Below are 25,603 nucleotides of genomic sequence, written 5' to 3' on the forward strand. Positions count from 1 at the left end.
GAGGTGCCCTGGGCTGAAGATCCATGGTCAGTACCCAGGGATTTAGTAGTGAGCACCCAAGAGAGCACCTCCAGGGGTTTGGGCTGAGAGGTAAGTAGTCCCTTCAGCTATTCCTGGTCACACTGAGTCATGGGGGAACCAAGTGCCAGCAGTGAGAGTCCTTCTTCAAAGTCTCCTCTTCACAGCAATCCAGCAGGGGAACTACAGCAATGGCTCGGACAGCTTGGCCTGGTGGGTCTCATCAACCTGTGTGCCAGAGGGCCCATAGCAGCCTCAGCTGTTGTGCAGGATAATTCTCTCTCCAAAATGGAGGGAAACTGAGCCCTGGTTTGTGCTTTCCTTCCTTTCCCTGGAAGATGAAGTCTCTGCATTTGTTATCAGAGGGTCTGGAAGCCGTCAGCCAGCAACAGCACGCAGGGCAAAATGGTCTTCCCCCTTCAGACAGCCTGCTCTCATTATTTCTTACAGCCTCTTCTTGCCATTGCTGGCACCCTTGTGTCAGTAGGGTGGGCATCCATGGGCCAATGCCCCCCCTGCACGTTTTGGGAGCCAAACACTCCTCTGTGCTGGCCCTAGCTGAGGAGCCGCTGAGAGGAACAGCACAGCATCCCTCTGCACTGGTGGTATCTGCATGGACCTGCCTGCAGCGGGGAAACCCCCTGCGGCTGAGCTGAAGAAGGCTGAGAGGGGAGCTTGTGAGGGCAGCACTGGGGAGAAAGAGCAGGGCAGAGGGGAGACTTCTTTCGTTGTTTGCACAACAGAATGATTTCTGTAGCTGTAGACGCCTATTCGCTCTCTAATATCTGTTGTATGATGTGCTGGCACTTCTCCAGAGTAGAGGGTAAAATACGCACGGGATGCTTTTGTCTGTTTTGTCCCCTTTGCCTTTTTCATAGCATCTTTTTTCTCAAGGACAATTAAATTATCCTCAACTTTCCCTCTTCAGTTGCAAAGCATTCTGCAGATTTTCTGCCTAGAGGGGAATTGCAAGAAATTTTTGAATGTATTTGACACAGATATATTTTAATTAAATGTAAAATTCCAGCAGTTATTATTGAAATATTGTCTAGGTCTTGGGTTCAGCTGGGTTTTGGAGAACACACTGGAAAACAATGACAAAGAGCAGTTAAACAAAGACAGAAGCACCAAGAATCCCAACAAGTAACAACTTAAAAATAGGGAAAAGGTGATATCAATGAGTAACAGGAATAAAGCTAAAAATATTGGCAGCATTAAAAATCTAAAATAAGATAATTTTATTACAGCAGAATAACAAAGCAAACCAGCCAGCTATATAGATCTTAGTTGTCAGTTGAAATGCTTTGAACAAGACTGTAGAAAATGTAGATGTTATCTTTATTTTACCTTGTGAACTGATTGCTTCAGAACTGAAGGAAGATACTATTTTACTGATGGTACCTGGATAGAACAGAAAGAAGCACATGTGTTCTCCCTGATCACGATCCCATAGTAGTAATTAAAAACGCAGAGGAAAGGAAAGATTTTTCTGTCTATAACAGTTGGCCTCATTAACGTATCAGCTACTCCTTCTTTGATTTAATGGAGTATCAAACAGGTTGTGCTCCCACTTACAGTCATTAGGCTTGAAGTGCTGATTGCTGTATATTCAAAGCCTCCGGCTTCTCTGTGGCACCATCACGAGGAATACCCACAGGTGTCTTTCTTACTGTTCAACAGTCTCGTTTGAACGTGCATTAAAATCTGATTAATTTGTCAATGAACAAAGCTGATTTCTGGGCAGGTTGAAAAATTTTTTATTTATATGTGTATATATATACATACACACACGTATGTATACACTTCTAAAAATTCCTAGGTCAGAACTTCTCCATATAATATATTAATGATTTAAAGCCACACTTAACACTTTTTAGCACACTTTCTTTTCTGTGCATGTGCTTGAAAATTCTTATAAATAAAAAGATGATAATTTATTTAGGTTGACAATGGTTTTCCATTATTTCCATTAGGCAGCAACTAAGAAACTGAAGTACATTGTTACTTATAATTATGGCTGCTCTTAGAAAAATAGAATTTATCAATCGAATTTCTTCACGGATCAACTGTTTTTTATGGGCTACACCACTGTCTGCTGTCCAGGCATTTTAGTTCACTTTGACAGCAAATACATTACCCATTTTGGTGAAAAAATGAGAGCTACTTCCTCGGAATAAAAGGGCCGAGCCTTGTTGTGATGTTTCTGTTGTTTGTAAAACAAACTAAATGGTATGCTTTACTGCTTCTGCTTGGACCACCATGCTGTGGTGTGGCACAGAGTTTAAAGCAGTGAGTGTCACAGATAAATGCCTGCTGATGAGCATCATCTGTTGGTGGCTCTAAAAAAACCCCTTCCTTTGGAGGCCCAGTAGTCTAAGTTGGGGAGCCATGCAGTTCAGAACCCTAGCATACCTTGAGCCCTAACTCATGCATCTGTTGAATGCATGAGCAAAAGAAAATTGTGGAAGTGCTTGGGTGGTGTTTTCATTTTGCTTTTATGTGATTGCAGTGTGGCAATTAGTAATTTTAGAGAATAAACAAGATGACAACTGCCTAACAGCAGAAGGCAGAAAGAAAGAATTCATCAGTGCTGGCGTACTCCCACTCCCATCGTCCCATTCACATTATCTCAGTCACACACCATAACTGGAAGTTAAGGCAGCAGCTCTTTTTCACACAGCATAAAGATATACAAATAACAAGCATTAAATAAGAAACATCGCACCACATCAAGATTAACAAAAGTAATAATGCTGACCTTGCTAGCACTCAAGTCTTTTCAACCGCGAATAATCTTCCATCCTGACAGGGAAGAGCAAGACGCCTAATCCTCTAGCATGTTCATGATAGAAGAATTGCCACTCCTTCCCAATTAATCATTATCTGAGACAGTTCCCTTATACTTGAAAAGATTATTCCTTAGCCCTTTGCCAGCTAAGGTTCCCCTTGTACAGAGAAGAGCCAGCTAGAGGTCTCTTAACTTTGTTCCAGTGATAACCCTTGCATTTCAGATCTAGCGTGTTGTATTTGCCCAGGCCCAAATGCCCACCCCCCACCCTTAAATGGCTGTTGGCTGCCTTTGCCCCAGTATCTTAAAGAATCTAAATATTTTTTAGGTTTTCTACAGCTCAAAACTAATGTCTATTTGCAGTTTTTGTAAACATGCTTTGGGTAGAGCTTTAGCATGGTATGAAGATTAATGACCCTTAAGAGGAGTCCTGCAGGTTTCATTTGTATTCTTTGCGCTGTTTTCACACTTCCAGAGAGCAGCGCTGAACTTCTGAACCACTTTGTCAACCTTGTTAATTTGACAGTAATTTACATCTCTCTTAATTCATACTGGAATATCTTCAGCTGTAGCTGTTTATTAGTTATCCCACTCAGAGGGGGAAATCCTGGACTCACTGCCACAGCACAAGGTCTCAGCACACCCAGCTGTGTAAATGACCTTGACCAAAAGCACCCATTTTTTCATCCCATATTAGTATCTGAGTGTGTGTATAATAGAAGTCAGGTGCATTGTGTATTCTGTTTCCATTTCTTACTCAGGACCTAAGTGTCTCAAATCTTTCTCTTCCCCCCTGAAAGGAGAAGAAACAGGATCCCCCTTCCTAGAGAAGTAAATATGTACAAGCAGATGAGACAGTCAACAGTGTTCATATCTATATTCATGTGATTTTTGTATAATGACTTGAAAAAAAGTTGGGAGTTCAAGGTTATGCCTAATAAAATTCCTGCAAAGGCTGACGCAATTACACCTGTCGTTAAAATTATTCAGTGTATTCTGATAGTGTACACAAACAATATTCAGCACATCAGTTCTGCAAAGTTGTACTTGCCCTTACCTAGAGATACTGACAGTTTCTCTGGAAGGACTGGCTTCTAACCCAGCAAGCTGCAGAAACATCTGCAACCGCTGCAAACTTGGCTGAACTGTGTTTCATACTGGACAAAAGGCTAAAGCAGGGGCTGACTGCCTTATAGGGCACCATCGATTTTACAGAAGCGATGTTTGACGAAATTTCTGTTATTAGGCTTTTCAACATACCTTTTGAGACCATGGAGCACTAGAATGCAGCTGCTGTCAGCTGGAGGGTGGTCTCAATATTGCACCGCCTTAAACTTAGTGAGTATCTCTTCCTTTTTTACATATATTGAAAAAGTAGATCTCTCCCTCCAAGGTCAGATTAGCTGTCTGTAGGGTACAATTACATTCTATTTTTTTAGGCAAGGATGAGCAAACTCAGCTCCGCTTTCCAATGTATCTTGTGGCCACATGGCTCTAGTTAGTATTTTGTTAAGAGAAGTCAAAAAGCCTTGAGCAAGACAAAATGTATTGACTTTGTCTCAGCAGTGCATTAATGCTGCTAACTGATTTTTGCTTGGTTTGGAACATGGGCTAAGTGATATGGATAATATGTGTCTTTGAAGGACTATAAAAATATACTCTCCTAACCTCAGCATTGGACAGGAGGGTTCAAGTTCAGTTGATTATTCATAGTTGAATATAAATGCTTCTCAGTTGCTGCTTCCTAATACACAGCCTTTTCCTCTTCCTTAAAATGGCACTGTACACTCCCCATCATATTGTAAGTGATAAGTGATGTATGTTGTACTTCTCTGAACCAAAACGTATAACGATAATTGGCACCCAAATTTGTAAGACATCCAGTTGTTCCATGTAGGCATCTTATTATTTACAGTTCCATCAGTATTGAGGTAACCTGTGTTACGGACAATATATCCATTTGATTATGTATTGTCATTTACAATTACCACTTGAGATCAACAGACTGTAATCAATTCTTTTATTACTGTTATATTGATTTAGCTTGATATTAACCTTTTAGCAGAAATTGTGTCTAGCTGCTGCTACAAACTGTATGAAGTTCAACAAGGCTCAGTGCCGGGTCCTGCACTTGGGTCACAACAACCCCATGCAACGCTACAGGCTGGGGGAGGAGTGGCTGGAGAGCTGCCTGGCAGAAAAGGACCCGGGGGTGTTGGTCGAGAGCTGCCTGAACATGAGCCAGCAGTGTGCCCAGGTGGCCAAGAAGGCCAATGGCATCCTGGCTTGTATCAGGAATAGTGTGGCCAGCAGGACCAGGGAGGTGATAGTGCCCCTGTACTCGGCACTGGTGAGGCCGCACCTCGAGTGCTGTGTTCAGTTTTGGGCCCCTCACTACGAGAAAGACATTGAGGTGCTGGAGCGTGTCCAAAGAAGGGCAACAAAGTTGGCAAAGGGTCTAGAGCACAAGTTTTATGAGGAGCGGCTGAGGGAGCTGGCGTTGTTTAGCCTGGAAAAGAGGAGGCTGAGGGGAGACCTTCTTGCTCTCTACAACTACCTGAAAGGAGGTTGTAGCGAGGTGGGGGTGGGTCTCTTCTCCCTAGTAACAAGCAATAGGATGAGAGGAAACGGCCTCAAGCTGTGCCAGGGGAAGTTTAGGTTGGATATGAGGAAAAACTTCTTCACTGAAAGGGTAGTGAGGCATTGGAACAGGCTGCCCAGGGAAGTGGTTGAGTCCCCATCCCTGGAGGTATTTAAAAGACGGGTAGCTGTGCTGCTTGGGGACATGGTATAGTGATGGACTGGGCAGTGATAGGTTAACGGTTGGACTCGATGATCTTAAGGGTCTTTTCCAACCTTAACAATTCTATGATTCTATGCTTCTAAACAGCTAACTCATTTTCAAAAAGTTTGGAATGCAGCACAAACTGCACTCCTCCAAGTTTATCACATCATCTGCTGCTTTAGGATAAGGTAGCCAAACTCTGTCATATCTTTAACATGCTTTTATTCTAAGCAATCTGAAGCTTGTTAGATGATGTGATCTGGTACAATATTGAAAATTTGCAAGAAATTCTACTGTTACTTGAGATATGATTAGACTCTTTCACATTTTTATCCTTAATCCAGTATATCTAAATGCATTTTTTTTTCACTTTAAGGGACTATTGGTGTATACGCTTTCCCTTTCTGCATGCTTTGACAGGTGGCACTAGAACACCTAGAGAGGCCCAAGCTGTGGGTGATAAAGTTTTGGGCATTTCAGTGTCCATCTATGGGGATTTATGGCACCTAGAGGCCTGTAGACTTCCATAAAGTTTGTCCTTAGAAATAAGTGTGTCCTGCCAAATGCTTGCAAGGACAAGAACTGAGGATGCATCTGAGTGAAATAATTTTATGAACTTATTATATGTATATCTAAGGCAAACTACATGTATATCTAGGGGTTTTTTTGGATGCCTAAGTTGCTGGTACAGATCTACCAGCAAGACCGGTAGAAAAAGATGGTAAGTCTTAACAGACCAGCTGAAAGAGTTGGCAACAACTGACATCTTCTATCTCAAACCTTCTAGGCAGGTCTGATGAGAAGCCACAAAGTCCCAACAAACTCCAGGTGAGACACAATTGCTCTTCTGCTGTGATGCCTCCTGGAAGTGTCCAGCAGTGGTACTGGCTTCAGGGTCTTCCGCTCTTCTCTCCCTTGCCGTGTGCTGTCCTGCTGTCTCAGCCATGCTGTGCTAGCCCAGCTGGTTTTACTTATGGTACGTGAGCTCCCTTTGACGGGGAAAGATCAACAGGAAGCTTGTAAGAGGCAATAATAGTCTATATTTCTAAGTCTATATTTTAAGACTGAGAATGATAAATGCAGTCATTTTATCATGTTGACAGTTTCCCCACAAAAGATAAAAAAACTTCTGAATTGTATGTTTTTTTCCACAAGAATTCTCACAACAGTGAAATTCTGGTAGTACTACTAAAATTAAAAATTCAGAGTGTGGTTCACAAAAAAGCGATGTGAACTGAGAATAAGGCAAGGACCCCTGGTTTGGATAAAGCGATCACCTTTGTAAAGTAATAATTTTTGTTCTTTGAAGGAGGTTGCTCTGTATTAACATTCTTTAAAGGTGTGAACTTACATAAAAAGAGTGTAGTATTTGTTGAAAGGAAACTGCTTTCCATATACTCTACTGTCTGTTATATTTCTCTAGAATAAGCATTGCTTTTAGTATTCAACTATTTAAATTTCTGTGAAAGTTAGGGTTATTAGCAGTAGTAATAATTATATGAATTGTAACAGAAGAGTAAATTTTCATTAAATACACATTGCTTTCCTGCATTGTATTTTTTTTTAATCCAATTAATCGTCTAAGTGGAAATTATAAATATTGCTACAGATTTTTTTCTTTATTCACTGGGGGAGACTTGCACATAAAAGGCTTACTTACATTATTTTTTAGAATCATTATATTTGAAAAGAACTCAGTCTCTAATAAACACTTCTCCCTTTAAAAGAACAAAATCAAAAGCATTAGTTGCTTCATGTGATATATGTACTTCAAAAACTTAAGTGTATATGAAGTCACTGACACACTTTATGCTTTACCAAACTTTGCAGGAAATTGAGAACAGCGAAGAATCTGCAAGGTTTTTTTTTTTTATTTTAAACATCATGGTCTTTTGTATTAATCTTAATCAAGCATCATACAAAATCAATGACAATTTGAGTTAAGGAATTGGATATCAGAAGAAAATCTCTGTAAGGGCCCTTTTCATCAATAGGAATGTGAAGGCATTTTCTAGTAGGCAAAGAATGGCATAGTTGCTGGCTTTTTTTTAATATATATTTTTAATTTATGAGATAAAGAATCCTAGTTTCAGAGATACTGCAAAACAACATAAGCACTGACTACCAGGAACTGTGGATCCAGTTTTGAAATTCAAATACCAAACCAAAAATATCCATAACTTGAGAAAGCTTCTCTGCATAGTTTCAGGGAGAGGTGAAAGACACATCCACAAACAGAAAAAGAATACAACTTCCAATACACTAAATCATTATTACTATTATTTTAATGCATTGCATCAGCACAAGCCAAGGATAGATTTACAGTATTTAAAATGGCAATAACACTGTAGAAAAGGCAGAATTGTTCAGCAAATACTTCTTACCTGATCTAATAGGTAGGGCATCCCACCCTGCCTATAGTTAGCATGGAGATCCCTACAATGTGTCCTTCTTCAAGCTCCTCCCTCTTTCTCCCACTAGCCCTCTGAATCTTCTTTTTTTTTTTTTTTTTTTTTGAGTGTAGGTTGACATCCCACTAAAATAGGAAGAATGAACTTGTGCAAAATGTTGGTTTAAAGCCTCCTGGGCCAGAAAGGGAACTAAATTCAACTTCCATTACTGGGTGAATGCTCTACTTGCCAGATTAAAAAAGGTATGTAACCAGGTGATAATTTTTCTTAAACATGTCTTCTTTTTGTCTGACTCTGTTTTAAATGGATGCAACTACAGTTTTGGCTACCGAATCCAGTCTGCAGGGAGGCCCAGAGACCACAGCTGATCAGCCTCCCATGTGGCATGGGCAGAGAGGCAGATAGTTTCACAGTGCGGCTCAAGCACGAGCCTAAACAAGCACAGCTGGAGCAGAAAAGTCCCTCCTGCTTGGAGAATTGGCAGAAGTAAAACTCTTTGCTCCTCAAAATTTTCAAGGTCAAAGACAGGAGCATCTAGGAAGTTTAACTGCTTCAGGAATGAAAGACAGCTGAGCAGAAGTTTACGGGATTGCAGCTTGGCTTGTCCTCTGTCTAGCACCTCTTCCAGTCTTTCATTTTCCTTGTGTGTGCGGCCCAAAATGGCTAAGCTACGATTGCTTGACTAACCTTGTTACACCGACTAGTTTGCAGCATGACTGCTGTAGCCAACAGAGAAAGCAATGCCCCTCTATAAAATGGGAATAATGAATCTCTTTTCCCTTCTAAATCTTTTGAAACATACAGATGAAAGTCTTACACAAAAAGTAAGTTCCTATTTTAAAACAAGCCTGCAATGTTGTTTGCCTGCAAAGAAACAAAGGTTACATGTTTCAAAAGTTTGCACAGTAAGTACTTACAAGCTGCACATTGTTTTTCATTACCAATGATTTGTTTTCTTGCAGAACAACTTCTTCTAAAATATTAAACATAGTCAAAGTGACTAATGCATTTTTTTAATCTAAGAATTGCTTAATTAAAAATTTACAAGGCACGCAATTTTGATTTCTGCCGACAATAGTCAAAACTTGTGTATAAAGATTAATTACTTATAAAGTAAAACACATCTCTTAAAACCTGACATTAAATTTGCATCTGCACTGTATATTGGATTTTATTCTACTCTCTTTAAGCAAAGGACTTCTGATGGACTTTTGGTACAGTTTTAAACTGCTGATGGAAATGCACTGTATGAATTGACTATACTTGAAGCAGCTAAAACCGAGAAGCAAACCGTATTTTATACTTTTAGTTCTGATGTGTTCATTATACCCTATGGACATCCTACTTAGCAATATAGAAAATATACTGAATTTTGAATTACATTATATTATTGTGAATTATTGTCTTATGCCAAAAGGTATTCATAGTTCATATAAAATTAAACAACTTTTTGTTAAAATCTTCTTTAAAAATAGTTGCGCTTTTTTAACTATGTTACAACATTTTGTACTGACTCTACATCACTGAGGTTTCTAATGACAGAAAAATTTATATTTCTTTTACTATACCAAGACTGCCCTCTAGAGTCTCATTGGGCCAAATTAATCTCTGGTGTAACTCCTCTCTCTCCAGATGAGCTTTGAAATGCACACATCTTTACAGGCCCCATTATGCAGTGCTCCAATTTGAATGATACAATGCTTGCTTGAAAAAGTAGGTAATACAATTTCAAGACAAAGATGGGAATTTTTTTCACTTACTATGAGCTCTGATAACTCATTACAAATAATTACTTGTAGCTTCTTTGCTGCACATATTTCACATTCCAATTGAGTCATAAAATATTAGGAAAATGATGAAAAAGAGAATAGTTTTAATCTCTTCCTAAAACCACATGAGAGATGTGTATGTCTATAAAAGATGACAGAGGAAATGCATGCAGGATAACCGAATTAGGCTGGTACTTGTTCTTTCTTTACAAGTGTTAAAAAGCAGCACTTCTCCCCTCTGAGGGTTGGATTAAGCTTCCACTGAAGCCAATGGCAAACCTTAAGTAATCAAGAAAACAGAATTATTGCACTGATTGCCAGAAGCATTTGTATTCAGTTGTTAAATTAATAATGGGTATCTGGTTCAATAAACAGTTGTGTTTCCCATTAAATTGTAGCTGCAGTGCTGCTTCTTATTACTTACCAATATATTATGCAAAAAAGGCAGGGGAAAGAGGACAAATGTGAAGCAAACAGACTCACACAATTTGGTTTTAAAATATACAATGCAATGAAACAAACTCTTAGCGCACACTTGAAACCATGTACCACCTTAAATCATTGAAAGAGAGACTCATTTTCGGATTAAAAGATTGTAATTCGTAATTGCAACTCTATAATTTAAATCAAATAATATAATAAAAATTAAGATTTTCTTTTTCTTCCCTCAAAGAACTGAATTTTCACTTTTTTCCTGTTTCCCAGCTCCTAGTAGGAATGGCTCATTCAAATCAGGTTGCACTTTGCATTTATTATATATTCTAAGGCAAATCTGGGATAAATAGCCCCAGCGAGCTAACTGAAATTGGCTTCACTTAGATAAAGCCAAAAGGATTTGGCCCTCCATTGATATTTACAGCAGATGCATGTGAGACTGAAATATGGTTTATTGAATTATTTACTGGAATCTGCATTTATTCAATAAAGTTTTTCTTTATTCTGATCTCCCTGTAGGAAGTAACAAAAAAATCAATCTGGACCACAATGAATGGTGCAGAACTAGTAACTGATTTTTTTTTTTACTATAATTTTGTTGAGAATAAATCCCCGTTACTTCATCATTCTGTATTATATGGTCCTAAGTTCTAGTAATGTAACTGCACCAGTGTCTGTCTTACCAGGGAGATCCGAGAGCATTCCCTCGTAAGCAGCAGTGCACAGTTATTCTTGGCCACTGTGACTGCCACGTGAAGAGTTACAGGCAGTCATTTTGAACGTCTAGGACCAATTCCATATCCTGAGGGCAGGGCATGCAGGAGAAACACTATACACACAGAATACCAAGAGCCTTTACTTTGTTTGGGAAGGTTGCACACAACCTGGGAAATATTTCATTAGTATAACAATGCAAAGAATCGCAAACATTATAGACCAAAATTGACAAAAACACTTATGAAATAAACTATTTTTTTGCATCTAAAAGAAATGTTTGGAGGTTAATCTGAAGACCGCTGTAGTTAGTGGAAGTCTTTCCATTGATGTGAGTTGGCTTCTTACCTGTTCCTTCTTATCCTCTGTATACTTGAGATGGCAGGAATCAATTTAGACCATCTCCTAAACACATCTACACAACCTAATGATCACAGGACACTGGATGAAGAATACAAAAGCCTCATACATCTCCCTGCTGTTCCAGGAAACCAGTTTTGATATCACTTTCTTCGGTACTTCCCTTGGCAATAATAGGAAAATATTCTACATTTCTCATTATCTCTTTTAAATTGGAATAGGTTTCTTATTACTCATTATAGTTTGGATCCTCTTTTTCTGACTATGCCTTGGAAATACTTGCAGTCATTCCCAACATAAAGATATGCTTTTATCTTTTAGGGAGTATTGATTTTTTTAATCTTCTAATTTTGTTGCCTTCAAGCCGATCATTTTTCACTATTAGGCCACTCTTTCACTAAAGCAGAAACACAGAGCAAAAAAGAGGCATTTTAAGAAAAAAAGCTCACTACTGATTTTGTCAAAAGTCACATCAAACATTTTTCCCCACCTACCCCTATTACAACCATGATTTCGCAAATAATGGATAGTTCATTGGATTTGGGTGCTAAACCAAAGAGCTGTTATATTTTCATGATTTAGAAAGATAAGACGCACTTTATATAACCACCTGCCGTAACACATGCATGAAGGATGTGAGCTAGAGTTTTGTACTCAACTGAATAGCATCCTAACCATTAGCCTGCAATTCACTTTGAGGCACCACTTTTCCAGTGTCCCCAGTTGGAGCAGTTTCACTCTGTCTGAAATCACTGTGATAAAGAGTAAGCTTGTGAAAATGACTCCACTCCTTGGTATTGATGGTGCATGCTTACATAGTGGAACTATATATAGTGTTCATCGCATTCATAGCATACTGTTACCTGCTTTTAAAAATGTTTAATTATTATAGAAAAGGAAATTCTGTAGAGAGAAGAAATCAAGAACTTATCCTTTCTCCTTTTTCCAAATATTCCTTCTCTTACTGATTAGGACAGTGTTTAAGAGTAAGATTTGTGTGTACTCCCCACAGTGGGAAAAGGGAATTGTATGAATGTGACCAGTTGACACAGTGATCGATTGAACCACTGTAGACGGGGATCCGTGGACATTTCATCTGATCTGGTGCCGATGCAGAACCGAGAGCACATTTCTGCTCTGTGCCTTGCACTGGCAGTAATGCAAACAGGTGAATAGCCAGTTCAGGGAGCCGATCCAGCTGAAACCTTGCAAAAATCAGGATCACCTCTGCACGTGCAAAGGAGTGGAAGGGAATGCATGGCGTACAGCTGAGGTGGAGGGAGGTACAGCAGCCCTGAGAGAGGGCAGCTTTAGCAGAATAGTGCCTGAAATATTTTGAGCAGAACCAATAGCCTGTGGTTGGTATAAGAGGAGGTCTAGTTCCTGCTCTTCTTCTTCTTTATGATATTTGCCCACAGATGGTTTTCTAATCTCATATTTCAATACTGAAATAAGTAACTTGCCTTTAAAAGTGCTGATGATTCAAATATCCTCAAAGACATGCTTAGACTACGTTAACAATTTTACCAGAAAGTTCAGCTAGAAATTGAACTACAAACGTGGTATCTGTGGAGAAACAACACTAAAACAGTTTTCAGATAGGAAAGTCACACATTCCCCCATGTTGTAATTGCTTCCCCATATTATTTTCAATACTATCATCTTCAGATTAACTATTTCTTCAAGAAGGGGATATATAAAGAGGAAAATAACTTGAACACAAGCAATAGAACCTCAGTTAATTATTCTGTCAAAACTTTCTTTCTTCTACTTATTTTCTCCTTCCACAATACCTTCCATTTAACCAAACATGTTTCTTTTTACATCTTGGCATTACCAAGTTCATCCTCTCTCTAACATCGATTACACATACAAGAACTGTATTGTCGCTTTTGGAAGGAAACTGCCACTCAATGTTGTGTGATTGCCTGACACTCCATCTCTGATTATTGTTTTAACTTTTTTTAAAACTGTTATTTACAATCCTAAAGTCCAACGGTGTGAGAGAGAAAGAATTATAGCATATGAGATGTCTAAACATACTATTATAAAGGTATCATTGTATTTAAGCTGGTAGACAACAACACTAGATCTGTGTGTGTCCATGTGGGGGTGTATTAATTTCAACAGATGTCCATATAGCTAAATTAAGAAAGAAAAAAGTCTATGCTTTTTTTTTTCCTAGACTTTCAATTTATTGCTCTTGCTACATAACATTGATGTCAGGTAAGGATTAAAGATACGGTGTTTCTTCTATAATGCAGAACAACAATGCTCTAGTTAATCTAGAGTCAATTCTGAATTTGGGGTCAATTGTTCACACCTTACTCCTAAGGGCGCAACACCATCCTAACTGCTGTCCCAAAGAGAAAACCAAAATATAAACTGAAATTTTGTCCCAGCATGGTGGATGAGCCTTTCTGGTTCCCCCAGCACAGGAGGTGCATGTAGAAGCCATACCTCTGGAGACAATGACATATGCTGCATCGCTGTGACTTCCCTGTGAGTCTGCACCAGTGGTATTGGAACTAAGCCAGATCCTGGAGTGATTAAAGCTTACAGATTTGAAATTATTTTTGCAAAAGCAGCTTGAAATAGCCACTTAGAAACTCCCTAGGTTCTGAGATATTCTGTTGAGCTGGCATGGTCTCATTCTGAATTTATACAATCTCGCCAGTAAATTTTGAAATTTCTTCAGAACTTCCTTCAAGCTTTCTTTAAGGATCTTTCTGAATTCTTCCCTGTAATTAGGGTTATCCAGATAACAGACATAATTGATCCCTTGCATTTTTTGTTCCATTATTCTTCGGATCCCATAGGCTGTACTGGTTACCCTCCTCAGTAGTCCTTCACAGCCAATATTGACTTTATAGTTCCCACAACTTCTCACAATACCTTCACTGCATGAAAGGCAAACACAGAGTCCTACAAGTAATCTTGAGTCTGTAGTTCATTCTGGTGCTTTTCCACAGGCTGTCACACTATGTGTGTCACAGGTCTAGCTGTAAAAGATACAGGAGCTGCATCACCAGCCACAACTGGCCCTGAAGTGACTACCTTCTACCAATTGTATGTCTGTACTAAATGTCTCTGACATTACCCTTGTGCTTCCCAGTCCAGTCTTAAATTTGCAGCCAATTTTTTATTCTTGTGGAACAAACTTCTACTGCAAATATCTCCAAAAGTAAATACATTCATAAGCTGCAGTGGCAGAAAGCATGGCAGAGACTGCATGCCTTTGGTAATAAATGCACTTTTTTTAGCCTTATTCCCACCCTGGAAAAAAAAAAAATCTACTTTTGTCCCGTAATAATCACAGGTGATTAAACTCCTAGAAACACAGAGGAAGGTGCATATAAATGCTGTCCTGTAGCCAAAAGTCTGTTCCTGTAACTGAAAAAGATCTTAAATGTGGTTCACTGGAACGTAGGACTAGGACCCTTCTTGAGTCCTGGCCCATGCTATCACAAACAACTGTATCCTAAAAGTGATTTAATAAATGTATTTGGTTTCATTTCAAAGTTAGGTCTTTTTAACTGCAATGACTTCTCTGGAAGAACTAGGATAATGCTTAGGAACCTTCTTCTAACTTTAGGTCTAAATGCATTTATAATCTTTTTACATCCACTTCTTCTTATGCCAACATTGCCTTTTAATTGAAATAGTTATTTCCCCTCACTGTGTTTACACCCTTGATATATTTATAGATCGCAATCATAACCTCCTCCGCACTACAATCTACTTAGATAAACAAGTCAGCCTTCTGCAATGCCCTTTGATAAAGATGGGTTCTCTGTTTTTCTAGTCGTCTTAGTAGCCTCTCTGTGCACCTGATCCAGTTTCAGTTCACTGCTTCAGGGCATGGGTAAGAAGAATTACCTGCAGTACACTAGGTAAAGTCTTGCAATGTCAACAAGCGATGTCCACATGTAATGTCACTAGCCCTTGTCCATCTCTACTGCTCGACCCTGTAGTATTCCAGAAGTCTTCAGTATTGATGGAGCTTTCGACTTTGTACCAGCATCATCAGAATAATTCCAATACAATTGTTTTGTTCAATCATGAAAATATTAAATAAAGTTGACTCCAAAGTTCATGAGCCTAACTCGTAACATTTCACCCTTTTATTTTAACCTGCCCCTTTCAGCACTACCTGTTCCAGTCTTCACTCACCTATTTTCCTTAGAATCATAGAATCATGGAATCGTTAAGGTTGGAAAAGACCCTTAAGATCATCGAGTCCAACTGTTAACCTATCATTGACAATTCCACCACTAAACCATGTCCTTGAGCACCACGTCTACCCATCTTTTAAATACCGCCAGGGATGGGGACTCAACCACTTCCCTGAGCAGCCTGTTCCAAGGCCTCATTACCCTTTCGGTGAAGAAGTTTTTCCTAATACCCAACCTAAACTTCCCCTGGAGCAGCTTGAGGCCGTTTCTTCTCATCCTATTGCTTGTTACTTGGGAGAAGAGACTGACCCCCACCTCGCTACAACCTCCTTTCAGGTAGTTGTAGAGAGCAATAAGGTCTCCCCTCAGCCTCCTCTTCTCCAGGCTAAACAATCCCAGCTCCCTCAGCTGCTCCTCTTAAGACTTGTGCTCTAGACCCTTCATCAACTTCTTTGCTTCCTACCTCCCTTACACTTTCTCCAATAACTACCATTTTCTCAATTTTGCTTGAGGTTTCCCTCATGTCTCTTCTTCAGGTCCACTAATGCAAATCAAACTGACGAAATATACTCCCTCTGTTTGTTTGCATATCAGTCTCAACAGGTCAGTCCCACAGGATTTTCTTTTGATTCATTCTTATTGCACATTGCATCATTTTCTATTTTCTTTCTATATGTTTTCATGTGTTCTTCCAGAAATTCTTATAAAGTATAATATGTGTTTGAGATGAGGTTTTGAGGCCTGCAATTAGTTTAGGTCACATTTTTTTCATTCTGTAAAAGAGGCATTACATTCAGTATTTTTTAATCATATTCTCAGTCATCCCAACACCAGTTCATACCCCAATATCCTTCTCCTCATCTGATTGCAAGACTGTTGAAAAATATCACTTGTGTTGCTTTAACTGGAGATTCCTTTGCCAATTTTTTGAGAAATCTCAGATTATTTGATCTCCCCCAGCTTGAATGCAATAACGTTTCTTAAAGTGTTACTCCTGTCTCAGTTGAAGCTGTTTATGCTTCCATAATCTTATTAACATTTTCCATCTTCCTTTTGCTCCCACTAAAACACCACATTATTTGAAACTGAATCAAAGTATTCACTTAGTCTTGAGGCTAAACTGAAAATGCCTTCCATCTAGAAACTGTGTAGACGCTTTACTTCTTCTCCTTTAGTCCTTTGTCATTTGTTTTAATATTCTTTGCAAGGTCTACTTCATGTTGAGTCTCTGCTTGTTCTTAATGTCCTTCTTGAAATGTCTGTTCATCCAGTTAGCTCTGAAGTCCTTTCCATGATTTTTTTCCCATTTGTTTGAGACAAATTTTAATAATGTAGGCACCTTGGGTTTGATGTTGAAGGCCCTGAGACTTCATTCTACCTGGATTCATTATCTGATTCCCTTTGTTTATTTTTTTTTTTTAATTACTTTACTTGTTTATTACTTAGCTACAGGTCTGTTCATGTTTAGCCTTACTTCTAGCTAAAACTGAATTGACTTGTGAACACTAAAGTTTTCTTTCTGTTTTCTATTTTACTTAAATGTCCTTATCACTAACCAAGATGAAGCCTGAAATGGTATTATCTCCTGTTTTAGCAGTGACACTTTGGTGGAGGAGATTGCTGCCATGTAACATGGGATGTCTGTATCACACCATAGTCATTAGTGTTTAGCTATTTCTACATTTTTGTTGTTTATCATCTTCTGCAAAATGGTTCAAACCTCTGTTTCATCTCACGCCCATATCACACGTTCTTGTTCCTGACAGAAATCACCACTGCTATGTTGCACTAGGATTACACTGCAGTAGATGCACATAGATATAGTGGTTCAGTAAGAAAATTTACTGTTATTAAAATGTAAGCACATTGTTAATTTACAAGTGTAACCAGTAATGTTTTTTAAAGGATTCCCACTTCAGTTGTCTAGGAACAACTGAGCTCCTTTTCAACTTTCTCAACTCTATCAGCCTCAGAAATGTTAAGACTATGGGGGACTATGCGATGATCATATTGTCCCTCCACCTTTAACATAAGGTGCTAAAGTTTGATCCACTTAACTCTCTCCCAAGATGTTTCCTGTGTAAAAACAGAATATTTTTAAGGAATACATAAATTTTGGATATGAAGATGGAAAATCCATTTCTTCCCATGGTAATTTGAATTTGCCTATTTTTAACTTCTATTTTTTATTATATACTTCTACACTGGGTTTAAAAAAAATCCTTTATCATTGGATATTTTCTCCCTTTAATCATACTGCCTTCGCATCACTTGTCAGTCTTCTTTTTCATAAACTAATTGAGCCCTTCAAATTTCATACTTTAGAGTGTTTTTTCCAGCTCTTGAATTTGATTGCTTTCTCCAGTTTCCCCACATCCTTTAAAAAATATGGACAGCATGAGTGGTGATAATAATTTGGTATGAGTCTTAGTGCTACTTCCATTTCTAGTGCAACTTGCTCTTCTCTTATTCATTTATACTGAACAGCCTTATTAGCTGTTTTTTTCTTGGAAGATACATAGGACATTATCATTACCATTATCAGCATGTGTGCACGAGGTGAGCACTAGAGTTGTCAGCATGCTAAGATAAAAAGAGTGGTATTATTTTGGCCTTGTCCCCCCACAAAACACAAAATATCAGTCACAAGTGGTGCTGATGTGCTGTGCCTCCATGCTGATCCAGACTGTCTGAGATTTATTTTCAAAATGGTGGAGGGTAAATCAGGAGGGATTGTCTCTCTCTGTTGTGCAAGGTGAGAGTAAAGATAGGAATGAGATTTAGGAATTAGGCACTGTACCACCCTGCTGCTTGGCTGCACTACTGACTATCATATTCTTGGAAGAGAGACATTAACGTGGTCCCTGATAGGTGACTCACCTGAATGAAGGAAAAATACTGTGACAGTAACAGCTAGTGAGTGTGAGTCAAAATTAATATTGCAGGATGAGATGTCTACTTTCTTGAATTTATAATTGCTTAGCAATGAAAATATGAGATTATAGTTGTCAGGTACTCTGCTTTTCCTGACTTGGTCTTGCTATAATTTTCAGCGCTCACAATTTCTTTGAAACTGAAATTCAAGAATTGCAAAACTCAAATGTCGATGGAGTTTTAAACTGTCCTGTTACTAAAACTAATATAAACTACGATTTTTAAAAAGCACAACAAAAAGAACAACAGAATAATCCTGAAACAGAAAACCATTTCTCTGATGATTCTGTCTAACAGAATATTACTTCTGGATGCACCAGTTTCTATCAAAGAGAAACTTTTTTAAAAAAAACAACTATCGTTTTATGAGAAGATAGCACTCTCGTCCTCTCTAGTAAGTCTAACAGGGTAAAGTTATCAATATACACAACAGTGTTTAAACCCTTCTGCAAGAAAACTTTGTTTGCCACATGGATTTTTTATTGACCTGTGTTTTTTCTTTCAAAGACCATAAGCTCTATACACTTTTTAGTACTTAAAACATTGTGTTTGCATGTTCTGGACACTACAGAAAACTGTCCCCACACTGAAAATGTTTAATCACAAGCAAAAAATGTAACCCTGCCTAACCCCTTCTAGTGGAAGTGCTGCCTGGCAGGGGGGTCATCGCAAGAGCCGCGTGCCACATCCTTACCAGTGCACATACCCGTGCCGGTACTCAAAATATGGCACAAAGGTAACCGGTGGTGTGATTTTCACTGGCCCTCTCTAAGGGCTTCATTTTAGTCTCTAAAAGCACCCACATAGCCTCAAGGTTCTCAAGGTGAAAGAGGTGACGTTATGTGAAGAGTCTATTGAAGTTTGGGTAGGATACCACTGTTTTAACAGTTAAGCGATGTACAGCAACTTCTTCGTTCTGAAGCTGTTGAAAAATCTCAGAAACAATAATGTTTTTGTCCACTGCACTTTTCTATGTTTTCAAAGAGGCAACATGACTTACCTTATGTTTAACTGCAAAGTATAAGTGCACACTGTAACAAATAAATGTAAGCGGTGTAGGCTGGAGCCCTGGGACACATATTACTTATACATATCTTGTTGGTAACAGAACATAAATACTTCACTAAAGTCTCCATTTGTAATTTGTGCTGAACGTTTCTGAACATATGAAATATGAATTACGTTTTGTAATGGCCCTTTGTGTTGAGGTCTAGCGGGAAAATATTGTTCTCCATGAGACAAAGTAAATTGCAATGATTCCTGAAGGGACTTGACTTTTGTACAAGAAAATACATTTAATCTGACATAGTTACTCTAATGATCTCTCATGTTATCTTTTATTGAACACAAAATGAGGTACAGCCATCAAAGTTTAGCATGCTACTGAGTGCACCATCATTAGATTACCAATATAAGGCTAAAGGGAATTTACTTAGCTCTACACACTTTTAGGGACTCACAAGTTTAGTAGAGTGGTCTGTGCCACCTGGTATTTAAAGGAAGAAGGCTTGCAAAATGTAGTTTTAGGAACATGTACACTCAAAAAAAGTTAGAAACAATCATTCTCTCTTCAAATGTATAAGGCATCAAGGGATCTCTTCTTAAGAGAGGGCTAAGAGGGGAATTCATCGCTGTCTTCAACTACCTACCGGGACATTACAGAGAAGGCAGAGCCAGACTCTTCTCAGAGGTGGACAGCAAAAGGACAACAGGCGATGGGCTTAAGTTGAAAGAAGGGAAATTCCAATTTGATATTAGGAAAACAATTTCACAGTGAGGTGATCAGACATCAGAAGAGATTGCCCAGGGAGGCCATGGAATTTCCTTCTTTGGGGGATGCTCCAAACTTACCAGAAAGGGCCATATGCAACCTGATCAAACTTCAGAGCTAGATCTCGATTCAAAGTCAACCCTGCTCTGAAAGGAATTTGGGCCAGATGTCACCACAGGTCCTTTCCGACCTACATTATTGCATGAATCTATGATCTTAGCCTAGATTTTATCATAATTATAATGTAATGTATCTATTATGTGAAACCTTATTTCATCTGTAAAATGGAGTATAATCATCTGTGACAGATGTTCTGAAGAATACAAATACAGTACAGTTCCCTATGAAGAATACAAAATTACTATTGTCTTGTATTATAGATATGACTAATAATACTTCTTTATGGTTAAATCTGCTTCCAGTTAGTTATATGAGAATGAATCTGCTTCAGCAGAGGGTTTTATTAGCTTTTAACAGAATAACTGACAGCATAATCAGACTTTTTATTATTTTGATATTCTTCATATACAAACAATTGTTATACATGAACTTCATAACTATTTTGCTATTTCCATGATATCCCTTTCTTCATCTGATTACTGTTCCTAATCTCAGCACAGGATGAGACAGCACTGTGGAGAAATGGCGGGGTGGGGGGAGAAGTATAACGTATGTAAATGAAGCCTGCTGAAGCTACACTTTACAGTCTTTTGTTTATGCTGTTCAGTTTGGTCTGGTCTATCTTCCTCCTTAAAGAGGGATCAGACATTTTTCTTCTTTAATATTCTCATTTGCAAAGCTTTTGCAAACAACTTTTTTTTTTTTTAAACCCAGAAATATCAGCTCCAACATCAAAGCAAGCTCAGAGGAAACAGCTGCACCCTGTACATTGATTTGAGTTAAACTAGCACAGAGAAAACGTGTTCCTGAAACTTGCAAAGGTCTTTTGCAAAACCCAGCATCACATGTTTGATAGTATACAGTTTCTTTCTGGGTTTTTGATGCTTTGAAAAAGAACTTCTGAAACTATATAGCCCGTTCACCATAACATTCAAGATTAATCTCAGTTCTGTTCTGATATTGTAATACAGAGCCCAGCAAAGGTTTGTGGCATTCGTGTACATTTCCATGCCTTCACACATATGACTTTATTTCATGTATGATAGTGGCAATTAAGTATTTTAAGTTCATAATGCTTGTTTTCATTATTATATCCTTTTAATGTGTTAACTATACGCTCAACTTTAACTTCTCATGAATGTGGTTTTGGGGTGGAATTGGTTTGGGGTCTTCGTTTTCATTCTAGGAGATAAGGAAATGAAATAAAAATTTTCAAGCATAGAAAAGCTGTTACTTGTGCCGGACTTTGTCTTACTCAGCCTAGACCTTTTGAGAAGTTGGGAGTAGTTAAAAACTTGTCCTTGGTAGCTTGATGTAGCTTTTTGTAGTAGATGCTTTTTGTTAGTTAGTCACTAAGGAATTTCAAAGGTTAGGATGAATGCTGAAGGAATCTAGAGGAAGTAGGTGTATCAGTTAAAGAGACATAATTAATTAGGGAGATGCACAGCTGTTACTTAATTCTGTTTTTTAATATAAATATAACACTTTCTTGAAAAGATTAAAGAAAGGCAGAAACCTCTCTATTTACATTGCAGTCATTTTCCATTATAAGGCTGTATTTATACTTCTTTGCAATATTGTCTTTGACTACTTATTTTAGCTGAAATTTATTCTTAATCTGAAGGTGAAAGTAAGGGGTTTTGCATATTTAAAAAAAGAAATTAAGACATGGTATGCTGGTTTTTTTTAAATGAACCTCATTTAAAAGCTTGACCTATCTATGTGCCAATGGCATGCAGAAAACCTCATTTAAAAGCCTGACCTATCTATGTGCCAATGGCATGCAGAAGAAGTTCTAGTTAAACAAAGTGTATAGTGGTATTTAGTTACAGATAATTTCAGACTGAAATGCCCCAGACTCCAGAAGATAACACATGGGTCTCTTTAATACTCACGCTGTCAGTACCCTGCCCACTGCTGCCGCATCTGCTGATCCTGCGTTCGCCTCTGTGGTCATACTTGACATCTTCTCGCACTGTTTCCACCCCACCAGCAGCCTGCTTCTTTCTCTGGCAGGGAGCATCACTCAATGAAGGCATGTGTCTGTGAGGTAGGACCATTGGCCTCAGACTTCTGGGACCCAGAGGACTCCTGCCAGAGACCTGGGAGGCCAGAGGCTGCAGCCCTCTGCTGTCTGTGTGCCCAATCTGGCACCGTCATCAGCAGCGGATCAGGAAGGTAAGATGTCAAACAAACCTGTGAGGCCAGCTAGTGCCGAAGAGCATCAGAGCAGAATTTCAGCAGATTCTTGCCCCTGTGAAAGTCAAAGAAGATCTGATTTACATCTGCTTTTCTCCCCTTTCCCTGCACTCACTTCACACAGTCTCTTCTTTTTCCCTGCACATTATCCGAGCAGGCAGTGTCTCTCCGTAGAAAAAATATTAGTCACAAAAGATATATGTAGACTGCCCCTAATCAAGAGGCTCATCCCACTCCCAGAGTAGGATTGTGGGCATCAACCATGCATCTCCAAGAGTCAATGTCTCCACTCCTTTATCCTCAGTCCTACCTTCCTCCCACCATAAATCCCAGAGCTGCCCTACCCAGGCTGTTTCTTGTTTTGGAGCTGGTTTTCCTGCCAGCTGACCCGTCTCTTTGAGAGTACCACTGCCTCACCCTGGGGATCCCGGGAGCAAAGAGGGCAGTACGGATGATGACGGAAGCAGAGCCGGTGAGTGAAACAGGGAGTCAGCCAAGCTCACAGCACTGATGCACCTGACAGGAGTGTCTTCTGCATGGATGTACATGGTGAGTCCTGGAACCATGGAGTCACATTATCGTGGTATCTGGCTAGCAGCTGCCTGCCTAATTTAGTGATGTTTCCCCTGAATATTTCCCTGGTATCTTAAAATTTGCAGCTCTGAAGTTTCATGAACTGGAGGTGATAATTTTTTTTTACTTAATAGCCCCAGTGAGATTTGTCCTCTGTTACTTTGTCTTAACACTTATTGAACCTGTGCAAACTTTTGGCATTTACACCATTTACGCCATGTGGCAATCGGGTCCACAGTTTAATGAGCCTCAGCATTTGCCCAGTAATTGGTTGCAGTATGAGCTTGAAAACGAATAGTTTCTCTTCCTGCATCAGGACAATGACCCATTGACTCCCATGGCCAGCTCAAAAGATGCTCTTTTTATATTTAGTGAAATAAAATAAAAAAATTAGTAAACAGATAGTTCAATAAGTATTTAATGTTACTTGACAACCAAGAATACTATTTAAACCCAAATGATACTTTTTTGTAACGCTAACAGCCTGACAACACAGGCAGGACAAGGTTTGTAGAAGTAATATATCTTAACAGAGCAAATAATCTAGACCCACTGTTCTAATAAATGATATTACCTACAAATCTTATCCTACTAACTGAACTAAGTATAATTTAAAATTTTACAGCTTAGGTCACTTCTAGAGATGTTTTTGTAGCATCATGTTTGTGTCTTGTTTTTAAACCTGACAGACTTTTCTGTCAATAAAATGTAATACAGAAGGCAATATACAGAAGAATATTTTTCTTTTACCAAGAGTAAAATGAAGCTTAACTACTTTCCAAACACTCAAAAGGGGATCCAGACGGGTTCAGGCCTTTTTCACCATGCATTTCTGAGATGGAGATAACAAGAAACAGAAAGTTTGTGATTCATCATATACCATGCAGCAAAAATCTCACAGATCTTGATGGACCATCTTGCCACAAGATACTACTTTACCGGACTAATTCATATTCCTCAGCTTGGCCCAATTCAGCAACCCCTCTTCTTGTCTACAAAGCACATATACACTCAACTTCACCTACGTGTCATATTATGTAACTCAAATTAAGCACATGTCTAAATCACTTGGGATTTTAATTAGGCAACTAGTGAAAAAGGCTAGCATCGTAAAGCTACAAAAGATTTTGAAGAAAAAGGCTTGGAAGCAAGAATTCCAGCAAGAAAATATGAATGAAAATTGATACCATTAAGCCCAAAATGCCATCAAAAAGCCATAATTCAGCAGTAATGAAATAGTTCTGCTGCTTTAAGTGACAAAATCAGCAACACAATATAAAAAATGAATAAACAAGTGCTAAAAAAGAGTTATTGAATTAATAATGTAGATTTTATATTAAGAAATGTAACTGTCAAGGAATACAGATATCCTAAGAACGTATCAGTGAAGGTTTTTTTACAGCATGGTTTCAGGACAAAAGCTTATAATTTTAACTATCCAGCAGTAGCAAAAGAAATCCCAGTAACCATTACAAATCCATTTCTATCAGGTGAGAGAATTTGGAAATGTCGATGAATAGTCAGAAGTGTAACATTTGGGGGCTTTGTTTTAAAGGCAGAAGAGAAATACTTATCAAATTTTTGAGTTCGTGTCCTTATTTTTAACATTATCTAAAGAAAACATTAGATAGTATCTACTGAATGTAAACATTAAATCATCAGTTCTGTATAATTTTTGCATAGATTTTCAAGGCACTGCCTGGAGAGCAATAGCCGACACACTTTTAATAACTTTTAATAACTACTGAAACTGTAAGTGTTGGAAGCACTAAGGAAGTGCTGGGAACAGAGGGAAAAACACTGTTGTATGGTTGTTTTCAAAGGGAAAGGGTAATGATCTGAATAAATATGGGCTAATAAGTCTGATGTTGATACCAAGCACAACAATACAGCCACTGGTGTGGGAGTATTACCAATAAGGAATGGAAGAGCAGACATATAGTGGAGAGACATGTCTGCTACAGAACCAGTCTGCGCCACTTTGGTCAGCAGCACTGCACAGTTATGCCAGCATGAACTCAACTTTCTTCACTTTGTAAAGGGTTTCCACCATAGAAGGACAGTCAAAGCCTACCAGCAATCAAACAAAATAACCCTGGAACGAAGCCACCTGGAAGGAGCTGGTGGCTTTAGTATGGTTTTGGAAAAGAAATCTGACCTGCGGGGGGTCTCAGTGACTCTGCTCAGGTGTGTGCTGTGCACTGTGTGTTGCTGAAGCACTGCATAACCATGGCGGGTGGTTGGTCCATGGAGGAGTAGCCACAAGATAAAGCAAATTAAATACCATAATAAGAAAAAAACTTTCAGCTGCAAGTTAATAAAAACTTTTTTTTTTTCTAAACCTATATTAAATTACTGGAACCAAAGCTTCTGATCTAAAATATCACAGACATGGGAAACTTTGTTACAGAACATAGGTGGATCCCTGGCTATTTGATAATATCTAACATTTCTACAAAGATTCTACACTTCTTCCCCTCTGCAAACTAACAACTGGCCGCATGGTAGCTGTTCTTACAAAGGGAAGAATTTGAGCTATAAATACTTCCAA

Source organism: Platalea leucorodia (assembly GCF_965183815.1).
Source record: "Platalea leucorodia genome assembly, chromosome: 1".
Taxonomy (NCBI): Eukaryota; Metazoa; Chordata; class Aves; order Pelecaniformes; family Threskiornithidae; genus Platalea; species Platalea leucorodia.